The sequence below is a fragment of the Pleuronectes platessa genome, chromosome 23 (genome assembly GCF_947347685.1).
Source record: "Pleuronectes platessa chromosome 23, fPlePla1.1, whole genome shotgun sequence".
NCBI lineage: Eukaryota > Metazoa > Chordata > Actinopteri > Pleuronectiformes > Pleuronectidae > Pleuronectes > Pleuronectes platessa.
The window spans coordinates 11,129,580-11,145,826 of NC_070648.1; positions in this window are offsets into that span (position 1 = coordinate 11,129,580).

Sequence of the window (16,247 nt, forward strand, 5' to 3'; positions counted from 1 at the left end):
TAAATAACACAATTTTTGGTAACTTCATTGTTATATAAATGGAGTAATACACGTTCATTGTTAATTATAAAAAAAATGAATCTTTAGATCAATCGATAAACGCTAAAAACCAAATTGTTAGGTGCAGCCATCTTACGTTTGTCTCATTGTCCCTAATTCCCCCCCCCTGCATGTTGAGCGTGTCCTCACCATCGTCTCTTGCCTGTGATTGCGACCGAATCTCGATTGTAAATAGGCCACTGTAACCTCAGCCCTCGGGCGGCCTGTTGGTGTGTGTCTGTGGCCACGAAGTTGTGTGTGTGTGTGTGTTGGTGTAAATGAGGCCAGGCTGTAACCCCATAGCAGTGGACTGTCACCGAGAAACTGGGGCTGAACGGTGACATGTGTTCACCTGAGAGACACGCACGTACACGCACACGCACACACACACATACACACACACACACACACACAGTAACAGTATTCAGTGCCAGTGGGTCATTGTAAACTCACCCTGTCTCTTCCTAGTTACATCCTGCAAAGTTAATAGGTTTTGTGTGTGTGTTTGTGCGTCTTCCACTGTGTGTGTGTCCACCCCCCTGACAGTATTGTTAGAAAAACAATTGTCAGTGAAACTATCATAAATCCATAACCTTGACCTGGACATGTTTAAGCAGATGAGCTGGATGCTGCAACCTCTTTACCGCATCACTTAACCAACGGACTTCACACACACATTTGTGTGTGTGTGTGTGTGTGTGTGTGTGTGTGTGTGTGTGTGTGTGTGTGTGTGTGTGTGTGTGAGAGAGCCCTACTAGTTTCTGGTGACTGGTCAGTGCAGCTCTTTCCTGTCACTGAAATCTTTAAATCTTTCCGCTCAGGACAACCCCTCCAAACACACGCTATTGTGTGTGTGTGTGTGCGAGCACATGTTTGTCGAACTTGTTCCAATGCCAGTGTGCATTATTTCCATTACCACGTGTGTTATGGGTGGGGGATAGAGAGAGTGAGAGAGAGACAGAGCCGTGCATCTGTCTCTCTCTCACATTGACGTTGTCCCCCCCAGCTTTCACCCTTGTACCGTACAGTGTGAACCGGCCCCTGTAAAGCACCAACTCCTCCTCACGCCCCCCCTCGTCGCCCTCTTCGCAATGAATTCTGGGATAGGTTTGGTCCGCAAGGATCCACCAGATACTCTTTTAATAGCATAAGCATATTTACACAGTGTTATGACACTTTGAATTGTTTTATTACGAGGCCACAAACAATATAAATGGCTCCAAGCCCCACCGTTCCAGGCTAATGCTACACAAAGAGCACTTCACACAGTTGGACCCGATCACTACCAGGTAGCCACAGCTCCAGGTCCCATCCAAGGTCAGCTCGGCTTTAAGTGCCTCAGACGTTTGGGGCCCCGTCCAATGCTGTGACACATCTGAGTCGCTGCTCCTGATGGAGCGCTGTGAAATATCCGGTGGGTCCCATTTCACTTGACTGTCCGTGCTAAGCTAAAACTAATCGCCTTCATTGCGAGAAGTCGTGAGTGCCTTATCCAAATGAGGCCCCGCCATATGTTTGGCTCTGAGCTGAGGTGGAGACGCCAAAATGATTTTTTGTGCTTATTGATTTTCCACGCTGCTGTCGATACAGTTGACTTTGTGGCTGGGCCAGTGTAACGTAGAGCCAGTGGCCTCAAGTCTTTTCATGTTCACACTCGTGGGGAAAGAATCCCCATCACACACACACACACACACACACACACACACACACACACACACAGAGGTCTTCCTCACAGTGAATGTTCCCTTTAGGGGTTAGTCAGGGCCTGTTATCAAGTTTGCTGGTGTTGAAAGAAAGATCCACTACATCTGTGTGTGTGTGTGTGTGTGTGTGTGTGTGTGTGTGTGTGTGTGTGTGTACAGGCGTCTCTTGCAGAAGGTGCTTGATGACGTCACCGTTGTTTGCGATGCTGGTGGTCATGTCTGTCATTGGACACAATTACCTTTATTGATCAACATCTCTACCTCTACCTCCTCTCCTTCACTCTCCTTCTCTCAACTTTGCAGACGCTGCGGTTGTTGGCATCAGATGCAAAGTGTGTGTGTGTGTGTGTGCGAGAGAGAGAGAGAGAGAGAGAGAGCGAGAGAGAGAGAGAGAGAGAAGGAGATAAAGTCAGAGCATCACCGGGTGAAAACTGTTGCATGAAGCTGCAGGAAATGTCTCATTCCTTTACATACGCTTTAGTGGAGGGGCAGGAAAGACGTAAAATTGCTCAGGAGGGAGAGTGGGCTGACCATTAACCACGAGGTCGATGGTTCGATTCCCGGCTGGGATGACGGATGACAGAATTGTCAGGTTATCATACATTTATGGTCATTTATGGTTATTTTGGTCATCCCGGACAGATCCCTCACTGCTTGTGCAGTTCCAGCAAAGTGTTTTCACATTGTGGTCTCACCTGAACGACAGACCACCTGCAACCACCAACCGGCCTTCTCTTTCCATATCCCTCATTTCCCTCCATCCCTCATTAGCCTTTTGTCAGTGTTGGATTGTCCCGCCTCTTTATTATTCTCCTGAGGCCGCCGGTGCTGACGCAGCACCAAGGAGTTGTCTTGTGCCATCTGTTTTTTTTTATTATTTCCCCCTTTCTCCCCTTGCTTCTGGAGAAAATGGAAAGGAGGAGAGTGAGGGAAGCTATCGTCCCAGAGGGGCCTCGTAGAGAGAGTTAACGGCGGGCTAGCAAAGTCATGTGTGACGGAGAGGACGGCGCGCGGGACACATTCAACTCCCAACGAGGAAAATATTAGAGGGGACAGATGGATAAAGGCGACGACAGCAAAGAGACAGACGTATTACGGACCCCGCCAACGATTATTGGCTCTGACACACATTTGTGATCTCAAATACCCCCCCCCACCTTCCCTCGCTAATCTCCCGTTCTTTTTTTCCCCCGACTACTCCAAGCATACAGTTCAAAGACCCTCCCCGTTCCTCCCTCGCTGTTCCCACATTAATTAAATCCGTGTGTAGTCACTGTCGTTGGGAAGGGAATCTGAGGCGGGCGAAGGGAAATTGGTCACGGCCGCGGTATCTGTGAAGTAAAAATTACTTGTGCAAAGTTTATTGCCGCCGTAATGGCTCCGAGGGAAAAGTGAGGGCTCAAAATCTTAACATGGAAAATGCAAGAGTTTAAACTGAGCCTACCCGGGTTACACACCTGTTGATGGAGACGGCTGAGACGGCAGAGACGAGTGTCGCTGCTTCCGGGACAGGGAGGCACCTCCTCGGTATTCGAGGCTCTACAGTGACTCAAACCATGACTAAGCTGAAAAATTCCACATTGCATTGGACTGATTAGCTTCTGATGGATTGCTGTGACTTTAGCAGTGGATGTCTTGTGGGGACCAAACCACAGAGATTTATCAAAGTTCCATTCCTAGAGGATAACAATAAAATATCGGCTACAGAATGGAACTCGGAGGAGAAACTGGTCCACCAACAATAGTATCTGGCTCATTGCTCAATCCTTTTACTTCTCCTGTATTTGACCGACGGGTTCTGCGGCTGCTCAACTCCGTCATGCCAACACCATTCTCAAAATCACTTCCTCTCAGGTAATTTGCCTTCAAAGTAAAAGCACAACGTTAATTTCATTGCGGTGAAATTAGGCTATATCGTAGAGCTTTTATTTTTTACTGCAGTCTGTAGGATGACTGTCTGTGTCAGTCGTCACTTCACAGACCCCATTCCCTCACTCACAAGGGTCTAATATAAAGTGAACTAATATAAGTGTTGAGATGCTGCCTGCAAGCTTACCTGCTGTGGCCATCCCCTTTTCTTCACCCCCCCCCCCCCCCGGGCCCCTCTCCTCTGACAGGGACCACTCAGGCCAGGGGACAACAGACAACATGAATAATTCTACAACCGGACTGTATTTATTATTGCACTTAGTTTAATAGAAAATGTTGGATAATACCTGTCTGTGTGTGTGTGTGTGTCCATCCAATGGGACCTATGTGACCTGATTGAATAAATAATAAACTCTCTCTCTCTCTCATACACACACACACACACACACACACACACACACACACACACACACACACACACACACACACGAATGAAATACGACACATGGTGAAGTTAAATTGATTTCTAATACGATGTCCTCTCCCTTCACTTTCAGGGAAAGTGTGTGTGTGTGTGATAGAAAGAGAGTAAGATAGAGAATGATTGAATGATGCAGGACTTGGTCTGTGTGTGTGTGTGTGTGTTGTCCCATCATTTATTGACATTGTGCTACAGGAGAAAGATCATTTTTTTTGCATTTTTCAGTGAGGTTTTGCAAGATTGCTTGATTTTATATCCAAAAGTACATGTATCCTCTTTGCCCTTGTGTACATGTACATGTGCGTGTGCATGTACACAAGGGCACAGAGGATCTAAGCACACACAAAATCCCCTGCTCGCACACACACACACACACACACACACATGCACACACAGACAAAAATATTAGATTCAGTGGATTATTCCATTTCATATATACCTTCTTCTTCGTTGCCCTCATCTGTTTTCATTATCTCTCCCTGAACTACTCTACCTCTCCTCTGATCAGCCTGTTTTCACTTCCTTCCCTTCCTCGCTCTGCCCCTCCCTCCTCAAAACCTGCATGCAAAAATTGATTACCTGGCTTTTTAGATTATTTCTGAAACATATTTTTCTTTGTGACCAAATCGAAGCAGGAATGATTATAATAGAAATATGTGTGTGTGTGTGTGGGTATGTACGCACATACATATCTCCTTGTGTATTTTTTTGTTTGTGGGTAATCCATCATTTTAGAATCTTGTACTTACAATATAAAGCATTCCCACAACCTCAACATACACAGAAATTACAGTGTAAAACCGCAACAGCACTGATATAAGAAATTCACGATGTCTTGCACATATGAACACACACACACACACACACACACACACACACACACACACACACACACACACACACACACACACACACACACACACACACACACACACACACACACACACACACACACACACACACACACACACACACACCGTTCCAGTACCGCAGAGTTCAGGCGTCCTAAGTGCAGATCGCTGTTCACACCCACTGTCTTGTACTGTATGTTCTTGGGATTACACACTGAGCATGTGACATACACACTTTTGCGTCGACATTTTACAGAATGTACAAGTGTAGACGAAGAAAAAAACCCGTAGGTCCTTCCACGATTCATAAAAATGACTTTAGTGTGAGGGTTAATTAGAACAAATGGAATAAAATGTTAATCTACATACATTCTTCAAACATTGCGGAACTTTTAAACGTAACTACAACCTTACATTGTGTAAATCACGTATACACACCCACTCCGAAATGTTCGTCGATCAACTCAGATCATTTTGGATTTTTGAATCCGTCAAAAGGGCTCCAGTTGTCGTCCTTTAAACACTTGTGTGCATTTAGTTTCACAATTTAGTCTTTGCATATTCTTAACACAGTCACCTCAGAGCAAAAGGGTTCTTTGTTCATATCCCAGTTCTGCCGTGGACTGTTTGTGTATTTTTCATGTTCTACACATGTTTGTGTGGGGTTTCTCCAGGATTTCTGACATGCAGACTGGGGTTAGGTTAACTGAGACACTGTCGGTGTGAATGGTTTTGTCTCTTAGATTCAGAAGTAGACGCTGCTTTCTACACTCTTGTCTTTGTAGTAAAGCGTGATACATTGTGCGACCGAGTTCATCAAACACAAACATATCGGTGCGGAGATGGAGCTTTCATGCAAAAGAAAATCATACCCCATTATAAATAGAAAGGAACATGTATCCTACAAATTGAATATGAATGAGTGTGGGAGGGCACATGCACTCTTTGAAACCTATTAGACAAGACTGTGTGATATTGAATAATCTTTATTCTTTGACAGACACACACAGTGAACAAAGCAGGAATGTACCATCGCTACTATGTGTTGACTTCCTTTCCATAAAAGGATCTTGCTTAAATGTGGTTCCATTGAAAATATATTATGAATTATATATTCCCTTTATGCCACATTGTACCTTTAAATTATGAACCCATCATATTGTATCACAATGTGCCATTTAAACGTATTATTACAACCTACATCGTGATATGAGTCTAACACAGAAACAATTTAACAAATCAGTAATTTACTACTTTTTTGTGATGCTTCTTGACACAAAGTCATAGTTGAAGTTTTATTGTGGACAATTTCATCCTCCTTATCATTGGGGGATTCTATTAGGGAGATATTGTCTCAGACTGGACCCTGACTCTGGCGTCCGGTCTCCGATACTGTGGCTTCCCGTGATGTGAACAGTGACAGTCAGCTGCGGCGAGGTGACATGAGGCGACTGTCAGACAGCCCGAGCTGCATATATAACATGTGCTCCTTTGTCACAGCCACTTACTCCTCTTGTCCATCAACATCTGCATGTGAGGGAGCCGAGCTATGGAACGGTGCCTCATAGACCGAGGGAAGGGGGGGGGGGGTCGTGGACGGGAGAGCTGGGTAAGGACAGTTCTGGGTTGGTGAACAAAGAGAGCCATTCACGTCCTCTCACACCGTAGATGAGTCATCTCGCTCGGCACTGCGCTGTGAATGAAACGGAATGGGGAGGGACACCTGCAGAGTGTGTGTGTGTGTGTGTGTGTGTGTGTGTGTGTGTGTGTGTGTGTGTGTGTGTGTGTGTGAGAAAGAGAGGGAGAAAGAAAAGTACACACTCACTGAGAAAAAAATAAAAAAAGACCCAACCACATGACGCTTACCTCACGTTCTGTCAATGAAAGTGGGATGGGGGAGAGAGTTGCCGTCACGGGGAGGAGGGAGTGAACAGAACTTGCGTGGCGTCACCGAGGGCCACTCGTGTGCTGACGCAGTCATGCACAGTTGCCAGTTGCGAGGCACTAACACATTGATTGAAATTTACAATGGAAAATACGACTCTGTGAAAAGGGGTAGTGACCAACACACGGATAGCGTTGACTCTCTAAGTTGTGTTTTAGCATCTTTCAGCATCTTTCAGCTCGTTGTTTTGGTGTCTAAAGGCTTTTGTATTAGATAGATAGATAGATAGATAGATAGATAGATACATAGATGGATAGATCAACTTTATTGTCCACATCAGTGCATTTGCTTTTAGCTTTACCCCAAATTCTATCAAATTGAAGACATGACACAAACACCATGTACGATATACAACAGTGCAGCTCATTGACAGGTAGCAGCCGGTTACTTCTGTTAATGTGTGTCTTACACCCTGTTTCATGCTCTGACTCATAATTGATCTATGCATAACGTAATGGCTGTGAATCCTCCGCCTCCCTCCAAAAGCTCCACTACTCCTGGCATTCTGATGACTGTGCATTGTGCCTCACCGATGACGTCAGGCAGATCAGAGCAGGTGGGGGTGAAGAGGAGGGGCCTCAGAAGCTGGGGCCCAATTTTGGGGCCCTATCCTTCGTTGGCTGCATTCGTAGATTGATTGCCTGAAGACTAGACTGTCCCAATTCCAAGGCTCCTCCACATGTTCCAGACAAATGTGTCCTTCCACCCCCGAGCAATGGAGGCTCCACCAGGTGGATCCTTCCCGGCCGAACATACAGTATCCCATGATTCATTGGGCTTCAGTGACAGAAGCCTTTTTCTTTTTCAAGGAGATAATGGCGTCAAACAGCCGGGCAAAAATTTCACACTTTCATCTTGTGCTTTGTTGCTAGGCAGCGACTCACATCTTTACTGGATTCCAATGACCTTTTTCTACCGGTTTGTTTTTTTATGTCAAGGCGCTTAGCCTCCGGGTGTACACCAGTTTTAATTATAGGTTAATGACATGAGGTCAATCAACCCGTCAATCATTTTTTTTAACAAATCACTTCTTAAGTAATTTGTCACAGCTCAGCACCTCTCATTCATCGCAGAGGGGAAGAAAGAGCAAAGGAAAGTCAGATGAAAAAAACGTGGTGCTATTATGCATCCAAATAAATCAAAGCAAAAGTTGTCGATATCAGAATACCAATGGTAGCATCTGTCAGGGGGGGAAAAAGACAAAATCACAAACAATGGAGACGTCAATAGGGGTGATCGGCAGCTATTGCTGAGCCAGTGGTTTGGTTAACGACTTGAAGCTAGATTGAGATCTATGGATTTGATTTCTTTGAAGTTGGACCGACGGGCTGACGGCATTGGAGATTAAGCTTCGTCCAAGATCTGCTCACTCAGCGTTTTGTGACAACCCCTCTTGTGTTGCTGTGTGTCCCGTTCACCTTCGGCCTGATAACCTGGATGCATGATGCCTCCTGTGATAATTCCGGTTCGTGACAAACAGGCCAGACGATCAAACAAGTATTAACCAACCCAGCGGTTTGCGTATGTAAGCAGTTGTTTCATTTGACTTTCAACCAAAAGTCAAGATGTCCTCAATAATCCCTCATTGCTTCGGTAAACTGGGAGAAGGATTTGCCAAAGCTGAATTGCGATGGACTTTATTATTCTTTTTTCGCTTTCAGTCTAGGATCGAGTATTCGGGACTTTAAGAAGATTTCCACAAACTCGATAAAACCCAACCTTTAAGTAAGTAGCTGCAAATGCTGACGTTGGCTATGTAGCGATTTGAAGTTAAAATGAAATAAATTGGATTGAGAATTATGTTGTTTCGGATTTCATTTTAGATGTGAATTCAGGGGAATAGGCTATGGTGCTTACAAGGTCAAGATTTTTAAGGAGTGAGCTGCCAGACCTTGAAGAATATTGCACCGTGTTAGTGACTGAAGGTGTGTGTGTAAGTGTGTATGTGTGTGTGTGTGTGTGTGTGTGTGTGTGCGTGTGTGCGCATCATCTCCATAGTATGTTTGTTTTGTGGATGCACATGCCCCTGCTTTGTTTAATTACCCTGGTGTTAATCACACCATGCTGCCCTGATTAGTTCGGAGCTATAATCCCTGCGGGAACATTAGTACTAACATACATCCTCATACAGATGACTGCATGCAAACGCACACACACACACTCACACCCAGACACACACTCCTCTGCCTCTTCTCCACACGCTGCCTCTCTCTAATATAAAACCATTCATCAGTGAGTTTTTCTGCGTTGATCCTCAGGCAAGCTGGCACAGCTGATGAAGATTTAGGACGTCCTCCCCCAGGTATATATATATATGTGTGTGTGTGGGGGGGGGGGGGGGGGTGCCTCTCCCTGTGCTCTCTGTTGACACTTGCTTTACTGTATCTGTCTTTGTCTATCTCCCCCCACCAGTATAATGGATGGTCACACTGGGAAAGGCAGATGTCACACTCTTATAAAGTTATCTAACATCACGCACACGCCGACTGACCTTGGGGACGCTGGGTTACGTGCAGGCTGCCTCTTAGCCTATCACGCCTCTGCACACATGTACGTGCTCAAAGTGTGTGTGTGTGTGTGTTTGTGTGTGTCAACATGCGCAGGAACTAAAAAGAGGGGGGCAGTTTAATTTTGTGATGAAATTGTCTTTGCATATTTTCTAGTGTATTACTGACTATCTCCAAATGGTGCTTGTGTGTGTGTGTGTGTGTGTGTGTGTGTCCCAAGATGTATCAGAGTGATTGGGTTAGAATTATTACACAGAGGACATGCTCTGCTGTGATTGGCTAGTTTCAGAGGCATACATACAAGCAGGAGGGCGTGCGGTGCATTTTGGTTATCACTCCATTACCCAACACGGGAAGATAACGGGTGTTTTTGGTTTTGTGTGTATGTGTGTGTGTGTGTGTGTGTGTGTGTGTGTGTACTGGTGTTTAACTACCAGTGCATCAGGACATGTGCCCTAAATGTCCCGTGTGTTTTCCATACCGGAGAAGGTCACAGGAGGCATCTGGACCGTTCCTCCAGGTCGGCAGTCAGTCAGAGCAGGGAGCTGCTGATCCACTCCCCTCTGCAGAGGTCATATCTGTGGTCCCCAAAGCCCAGAGGCCTCTGAAGGAACATCAATCACCACAGACCTTGGACACGCCAACACACACCTCTCCTTTAACACTATAGGACTATAATGTGCTATAAGGACCGCCACCTTTCATGGCTAAACACTGCATGTGCTTATATCATGTGCGACGCGCTCCTATCGTTTCATGAGGTGCGCTTGAGCGTAAACACAGTGTCTTCGACGACAGGGCTGTTTGCATGTATGGCCACACATATGAGGTGATGGGCGAGTTATGCCACATTATTGGCGAGGAGAGAAAGTCATAGCATTTGACATGGAGATCAAGGTTTTGGTTTGACGTCCTCATCTGTCACCCTAACCTCTGCACACGCTTTTGTGATTTAAAGCACAATGACACAAAGGGCTTGTCATGATTTGTCATTGTGCATTGCTACTGCTGTCAAAATTAGAGAGGGTATTTATAATTACATTAAGCATATTATCATTATATATATATATATTGCTGTTTCTGAGTGCTGGCAGAAGTATTCATTATTAAGCTGTTCTCTTGTTTAGATCAATAGGCACATGGGGAAGATTTATGAACATCTACAGCCCTAATCTTAGGTTCAAACTTGAGATTATAGGTTTATTTTGAATTAGACAAGTGTTTAGCTGAGCCGAAAAGTCATTAAAAATGTGAAAATATTAAACATGAAAGCATATTATGCAGGGCCAATGGAATTAGGGGTGGGAAGAAAGGCAAAAAAAGTGCACTGAACAAAACAATACAAAATTAAACTTCAATTTCGTTTTATTTTCCACAGTTACATTTTTGCACAGATTTGAAGTAGGAAAATATGAATTCTTCCTTGACCCATACCTCATCCCTCCACTAGGTTTTATGGTCCAGTAGGTTTTGCGTAATCCTGCTAATTTACAGACAGAACAAAAACATACCCCCTCTTTGTGGTGGTAAAGATGGAGAAAAAGCATGCAAGAGAAATTCATTTCCCCAATTTAACTCAAAGGCAATTGGAATATAAATCAAAAGGTAAATACAGGATACACAGTGAGGACAAAACTTCTCTTTGAGGACGGGGCTCCGTGAGCTTTACATTTTTACACCAGTAATAAAAGCTTGGTTCTCTACTGTATAAGTTGTCTCTGTGCCTTTTCAGCTCAGCATCGGCAGTGTGGTTACTTATGCATTGGCTGGTCAGGGCTACACAGATGAGTTTGCCTCAGCTCAGCGGAAGCAGAAGCCATCTTCTCGTGATAAGGGCAAATACTCTTTTTATTATCCTAAAAATATGAAAATCCCCACCCTGACGCACAATCACTGCACTTTGAATGCAAAACCTCTCGGCGATGTGAGGGAAGTGTCCAGCTGAGCCCAAATGTTATTAAAAATATGATAATATTAAACATGAATTAATCTAGTGTCCAATACAACCAGCTGAACGTTGCATCTCATATCCAGCAGAGGCACAGAGAGGAGATGCAAGTGGAATATTATTTAGAAAGATATTTCTGTATTTCATAACATCGCCTCCTGATTCCAAAGCTTCCTCACTTTGAGTTTTTGGAATTAATGTTGGAAATTATGGATTTGATTGTTACCTGTAACTTGTTTCCAGTGTATTCAGTGCAATCATAAGCTTTGCCGAATGGATTCCTTTAAATTCAAATTCACACTTATGAGACTTCAGTAGGTTCTACAGAGGATTTTATTTTTATTAATTAAATTTAATAGTATTTATTTAATGCATTGAAGAACATTATTAAAGACTCAGCAGTCATTAGGTTGCACAAAGTCCACATCGCAGTGGGATTCCTCTGTCCCTTTCATCTCCTGCTGTAGTGCTCCCACCTTCATGCACAAGGTCCCATCGGCCTCCAGTCTGGCCGAGGGATGTGCCCTTAATCAGCATGTAGCAGAGTGCCTGCCTCCTTATCTCTGGAGACCTCTCTGTAGAAGCCCCTGTTCCATCTGAGGAGCTGCAGTGACGGGGATCTTGACCTGGCTGGAGCCTCAGCTCCCGGTGGTCCAGTGTCCTGGACACCAGAGCTTACAGTCGGTCTGTCCGGGACAAAAAAGCTTTCATCATCGTCCATCTGGTGCAAGGACTTGGACCGGCTGACAACACTCAGTTGCTCTACACCAAGCGAAAGACCTGATGCAAAGGCTGAGAGCGACTGAGCCACTTAGCCAAACTCTCCGCAGCCAGATTCGCTCTTCTTCTCCCCCTCCAGCTCTTCCAGGAAGCAGTCGCCACCATGTCTGATACATGCAGCCCATCTATTCGAGCAAAACCAATTCTGTGATTCTGCTAAGAGATATTTTAGAGGTAGTCAAATTAGCCATAATGTTAGTAATTTGGTATATTCCTAATTGACTTTAACGGCCCTCTGCTGGGGGTCTTCCCCACTCTCTCTCCCCATTTTGCACTCTCCCATCACTGACTGTGTTTACGTGCACTCTAATATTCTGATATATGTAGAAGTAACATGTAAACAGCCTTTTCTAAATAATATCCTACTCAGAATAATCAATAATCAAGTTAAGAAGTGTGGAGTATTCTGACCATAGACATGTTATGTAGACATGTATTCGTTTTATAACATCCTGTTTGAGTTATCACTGCAATTTGCGGCATCATCATTTAGCCAACCGCTTGACGACACATGCCCTCAGGGTTAACACGATGGAAAAGGTTTACTCTCAAAAAGCAGAATTATTTTTTAATGCTAAGCCTTAATAATCCTACAGTAGGCTGGCGGGTGTGTCTCGGCTTCGCGGCGCCCCGTCCCTGACACCAGACCAGCGTGAGGGAGCCGATCCCAACCTGTGATCTCCCAGCGCCCACAGACACATTAGCTCTCTTCATGTTAAACAGATGTTCCCCCAATTCCTCAGCGCTCGCTACAGCTGCTGCTCTCCGCCCGACGAATACAGAGCGGATTGGGCTCTCCAGGATATTTATCATTAAGTAATTGCATGGAACCCGAGCGAGGTTCATTACACTGGAAGTGTAAAATAATCCGGGTGAATTGACTCGACCCCTCCACACCTTCTTCAGCCTTTCCAACCGCTTCTCTCTCATCACCAACTCTTTTCCCTCCTCCACCTCTCCTCTCGCCTTCACCTCTCTCTTCCTCCTCCTCCTCTTCCTCCCCCCCCACCCAGAGTGACCAGATGCCAGCAATTTCACGACTGTTGACTTATTTACATTCCTGCAATCATGGGAATGTATGAATATTTATGATGCTGGTCACTTGCTGTGGGGCATCTGCCCATGCAGCCTGCTTATTTGCATGTGTGTGTGTGTGTGTGTGTGTGTTTGCATATTATCCATGATACTTCTTTGAATTGTGTGTTTATTCGCAGTTGGACTCCGTGTGTTCATCAGCCATGCATGTCATGTGTGTTTTTGTCAGAAAGTAGAGGAAATGTAACAGCTGGTCAGTGTGTGCGTGTTTGTGTGTGTGCGTGTGTGTGTGTGTGTGTGTGTGTGTGTGTGTGTGTGTGTGTGTGTGTGTGTGTGGCGTGGTACGGTACCACAGACCCCTCGGCCTCCGGACCAAATTTTTTCCTTCCTCCTCTCGGTGAAGACCCGCGCGGGGGAAAAGAGAAAGTCGATCAATGTTTTATGAGAGTTAAAACCTCCAGGCTCACACACACTTTATCCTCTTCTCTCCCCGAACACTTTTATAAATGGATTACGTTTGGCGAGCGGAAGGTTGTTCGAGGAATGAAATACAGTATGTTCGAGGCAGTGAGCATGTCTGTTTGATAGATGAGGGTGCGCCTGTGTGTGTGTGTGTGTGTGTGTGTGTGTGTGTTGCTATAGTCCTGTGTCATCTGAGCCTCTTTGAAAGTCTTCCAGCAGAGTACCTTGTCCCATGCTGTAATCGTATCAACACTTAGCTTTGGCAAACAAGCTGGATATAGAGGGTGTGTGCTGGAGGTTCGGTGGAAAGTGTAGCAGTGATTCTGAATATCAGGAAGGAGAAAGAACATTTGAAGCTTTGACTGCCTACATGTGATTGGCTGAAGGCGGGCACGTCAGGCTGTGATTGGATGCAAAGAGAAGATAAGCTGATAGGGCTTGTGCATGTTTGGGCACTCACATGTTTGTGAACCCCTAGTAGTGCATGTGACGTATGCAAGAAGACAGTCCTCCTGACTAAGATTTCACGAAATTGTCACTTGGTGATTGGTTTAATTCCCCGGTAGACACAGCCGAGGTGGATCCATGTGATTGGATGAGTCTTAAATTTGTGTAGAGTCTTGTGTGAGTTTTTTTTAATCTCTGCTGACTTGTAATGGACTTTACCGTGATGATTGTAATTTATTACAGCGACTCAATCTTGTCATCACCCTGCTGTTAAAACCTCTCAGTAAAAGGTTAAAGACTGTGTGTGTGTGTGTGCCACATAGTTAGAGACAACTATGCAAATAAAGGTGACAAACGGAAACCATTAATCATATTTATTCTCTCTTTCTTTTCCCTACACCCTTCCCATCAAAACTAAATGCCTATCCTAAAAGTCTTAACTCTAAAACAGTCCAATAGGGAAAGTGAGGACCTGTCAAAATGTCCTCTCTTTGCCAATGTCCTCACTCTGTAGGGTCTGTGCTTAAAATGCTCCTCAATAACATATAAGTACAGACATTTGTACTTTTATCTTTGTCTGGCAAAGCTATAGGGCTGCTTGATTTAAGACTCTGGTCACACCCAGTTGCGTGGATGTGTATTGAGGGCCCGGACACTCCCACTGGGTCACCTGTGTCCTCCCTATACGAAACCTTTGTCCCTGAAGCCCACGAGGGAGTAGCTCGACTGATTGTACCACATTATGGAGATCAAGTGAGTGGTAGTCAGAGAAGATTTGTGGAGACGAGACATCCGTCAGGCCAGACTGATGTGGAGGAAAAGCCTGAGGCGCTTCTAACAGCTGCTCTGTCACATACGATTGTGATATCATTGAGTCAGCCCCTTCTCCAGCGCGCCAGCAACTGTTTTCACACACGTATAAAATGATGTACGTGATAAAAACCCACTCACTGCTTCAGACCCAATCACACACTGACACCGGAGGAGATAACTCAGGGATCGCAGGAGTCGACCGAGGTTGACAGCTTGACCCCGCCCCGTAATCGCCCTGTCCCTAACAAGCAGCAGATTGACAGGGGTCACAGCGGCGCCTCATCTCCGGCCCTTTTATTACCTCCTTAACTGCCAGACATCTCCCAGCCCCTCCCCCAACTGCCGGTGAATTCCCACCACTCAACACAACAACCACAGCCGAGTGATGTCACAGCTTTATTGAACCATCCTCAGTCATGTTCAATAAACTGAGCAAATACGATCAAATCCAAAATGGTTCTATTTTTTTTATAAGAAAATTGATATTATTGGCTGGACTTAATCAGTTCTACGCCAAATAGGCATATAGAGCAATTACAGGCATGGATGGGCCATTATTACATTATTATATTATGATGAAAATGTCCATTTAATTCTTTTTATGTTGGAAATTAATTGTAATTATATCTTTTCACATCTTCAAAGCACTCAGTTATGTCAATTTTCTTTTCCAGTAATTAGTGTGAGTGAACGTGGAGTGACATGGACAGTGATACATTTCGGGGAATCTGCATGAAAAGAACCTTCATCTCAACACACACTGTATCTGTAGTGTGTATTCCTCCATAGACTTCCATTGGTCTTTGGTTGTTTTCCATGGTTACTTGTAGATTATTTATCTTTAACTATTAACTTTGTTTCCCTTTTGTCCGGGTATTTCTCTGATAGATACGCACCTGCCCTGAAAGTCATTATGATTATATATATACAAATATTAAGATTAAGACACATTTATTTATCCCAAATACATATACAAACATGCACAGGCCCACTCATGCAATTGTAGGGAAATTTAACCTCTGCTTTTAACCCATCTGGTGCAGGACACACAGAGCAGTGAGCAACCATGTACAGCGCCTTGGGAGCAGATGTTGGGGGAGTAAGGTGCCTTGCTCAGGGGCACTAGACAGGGTAGGGAGAATCCTCTTGGATTTTTGGACAGATCAATCCAGGTTCGTCTTTTTGTTTTTTCTCCGTGGAGTCGAACCAGAGACCTTTTCTGCCCATAGTCCAAGTTTCTGCCACTAGTCCACCGCCTCTCCGCCCTATATATGTATATGTATATGTACAAATACATAGACACGTATAGATTTAAATAAAATCTATGCATACAGCAAAGAGGCGAACACACTCATTCAGTAAACAGT